This window comes from Megascapheus bottae, chromosome 14 (genome assembly GCF_031878675.1).
Source record: "Megascapheus bottae isolate mThoBot1 chromosome 14, mThoBot2.hap1, whole genome shotgun sequence".
NCBI classification, from domain to species: domain Eukaryota; kingdom Metazoa; phylum Chordata; class Mammalia; order Rodentia; family Geomyidae; genus Megascapheus; species Megascapheus bottae.
Window position 1 is genome coordinate 40871967 of NC_143522.1, and position 2923 is coordinate 40874889.

General features: G+C 35.5%; 1 non-coding gene across 1 annotated transcript; it reads left to right on the forward strand.

The window, feature by feature from the left end:
* Positions 1-245: 245 nt before the first annotated feature.
* LOC150055099 (U6 spliceosomal RNA) lies at positions 246-352 on the forward strand. Its single transcript, XR_016537740.1, has one exon. It is a non-coding gene; the product is annotated as a U6 spliceosomal RNA (small nuclear RNA).
* The last annotated feature ends 2571 nt before the right edge of the window (positions 353-2923 follow it).

The window sequence follows — 2923 nt, forward strand, 5'->3', positions numbered from 1 at the left end:
GAGCTAAAGTTGTTAATCAGACAACCTTAAAAATATCAAATCATAAAGTGAAGGCAAAGGAAATAAATGATCTCCTCATTAATATCTTTCGGGTACAACCACAAATTACTACAATCTTGACAGTTTTAAAACTTACTAGGATATCACCCCCATCTCTGGAGAAACAGGAACAATGATTGTCTTTGCGTCTGCATGTGAAGGAGCGCAAGGGAGAGGAAGAAATGGAGAGAAAGAAAGAGGATGGAGAGCTCACTTCAGCAGCACATAGACTAAAATAGGAACCATACAGAGAAGATTAGCATGGCCCCTGCACAAGGATGTCACGCGAATTCGTGAAGTGTTCCATGTTTTTTAGTTCAACAGACTGATGAATAACATGTAAGCTAGCCCATCTTCAGAAATACCATCCAGGACCCTGATAACCAGTTTGTGATCCTTCAAAGATGTAATAAAAGAATTCTATTGAGAAAGAGAGAGAGACAGAGAGAGAGAGAGAGAGAGAGAGAGAGAGAGAGAGAGAGAGAGAGAGAGAGAGAGAGAGAGAGACAGAGAGAGACAGAGAGAGAGACAGAGAGAGAGACAGAGAGACAGAGAGAGAGACAGAGAGACAGAGACAGAGAGACAGAGACAGAGAGAGAGAGACAGAGACAGAGACAGAGACAGACAGAGACAGAGAGAATGGAGAATCAGTGAATATGATTGTAGCCACTTGCAAGTCAAAATTGCAAACAAATTGGACCAGGAAGGAGTCATATTACAATTGCAGTATGGAGTTCGTTGTCAAGAAATGCTCTCTAATGAAGGCATTTTTGGAAAGTTTTTATAACCTATTGGATAAAACCTAGCTATGTTATGTACCGTTATTTAAATTCATCTATCATAAATATTAATCTTGTCTCAAAACAAATTTCCTTCATGGGGACATTTAAACTGATTGCGATCAAATTTGTAATTATTATAACTTGGTCAAGTTGACATAGAAAATTCACCATCAACATTATCTTGTATTTATGGAGGTCAGAATTATACAGGTGTTTTCTTGGGCTCAATCAAAGGTATGAGAAAAGTAACAACACTAGCCATTTTAGATCTTGGAAAAATATGCTAGAATGACTCCTTATATCAAGGTCAGTGAACTAGCAATCTTAGTTTCAATGGCCATATTAATTACCCTTTTGTATGAAATATCACATATTCACAGGCTCTACAGGTCAGAATATAGACATATTTAGGTCCAATTATCCTGCCTATTATATTCCTCTTAGAGAAACTAAAAGAAATCCAGCCTCAGACTTCTAACCCCAAACTGAAATACAATAAATCAGTCTAGGTCCATACCACTCTGAATGTGCATGATCCCATCTAAAATATAATAAAAATTCATATCCATTGAACCAATCACTCTGCTTGTGGTAATTAGTGGTAGTAGCCATCAGAAACAAACAAGGAGTTAAAATATAAACAAGAGAACTTTCATTTAAACAAATGTAAACTTCCCTGGCAATTTGCACTAAGCCCAAAGAATTCATTTTATATGTGTTCATGGTCATTCTTTAAGAGAATGTGAAAACCCAGTAGTCGGACATAAAAATAAAATGGCACTACAAAAAAGCATGGAAAAAGAATATTAACAGTTACTCATGGGTTAGATATTACCCTATGCCAGTTTCCCAACTTCATTCCTTCAAGTACTCCACGTTTGATGAGACATTAATGGTGTTTCAGGCAAAACAGAAACTCTACAAAGTCAAATATTTCTGAAAACCTCCAGTTTTTTGCCACAAGGCTTTACTGTGTTTACACACATTAGAAATTCCCAGTGATTATGTATCATTTCAAGAAACTTCTATCATTCCATCACATACAATTCAGTAGAACATGGTTTCTAGAATACCATACAGGCTCAGTTATACACTGAATACTCAGTTAAAATTACCATTCAAAAAATACCTCTGCTCAACCTAGTTTACATATATAATGAGATAAAAAGAAAAGCAGAATTTTCTTAGGGTTCCCGTCAACATGAAAAAAAAGTTTTCCTTCAATATGTACAAGATTCACCTTATAGGTCATTATTCCCAGAATTCCAAATCATGCTGAATTTCAAATTATTCAAATAATATAGATTATTTCAAATCATGTTGAATTTCAAATATTCAAAAATATAGATTATTTCTTTCTTCAAGATTCTATTAGGACTTATTAACCTATGATATACTTGGTTATTTTTGTTTTGTTTTTTGCCAGTACTGGTTTTGAGCTCAGGGCCTGAGCACTGTCCTTGGGCTTTCCTCAAGGCTAGAATTCTACACTGAGCCACCGCACCACTTCTAGCTTTTTCTATGTATGTGGTACCGTGCATGCTAGATAGGCACTCTACCACTAGGCCAAACTCCGAGCCTGATATACTTGGTTTTTAACCACACAAATCTTTATATGTACTTCGAATTGATATATGTAGATCCCATTGAAAATTAATTATACAGAACTCTAGATAACTCATAAAAGGAGAATATTCTTAGGAGAGGATAACAGAGGCTCAATAGCTAGCTGCGAAAGAACATACAAAATAATGTCTATACATAAACTCCAAGAAATGTAAGCAAGAGACTTGTTGTTATTTTGCTTTTTGTTTATGTTTCTCATTCATTGCTGTTTGTGTGTTCTATACTTTTTGTCATGTATGTAAGTTTATCTGGTTAGGGGAACACAGACAAAGTGTAAAATGTAATAGTGATACTCACGAAACACGATGTTGAAAATGAGCTGTATAACTTGTGTGAGAGGGGAGTATGGAGGGAATAACTGGGAGGAAATGAGAGAAGAGGTGACACTGCTCCAAAAGACTGACGTAGATAGCTATAACCCCCTGCATCGTTACAATGGCAAAATAAATAAATAAATAAATAAATAAATAAATAAA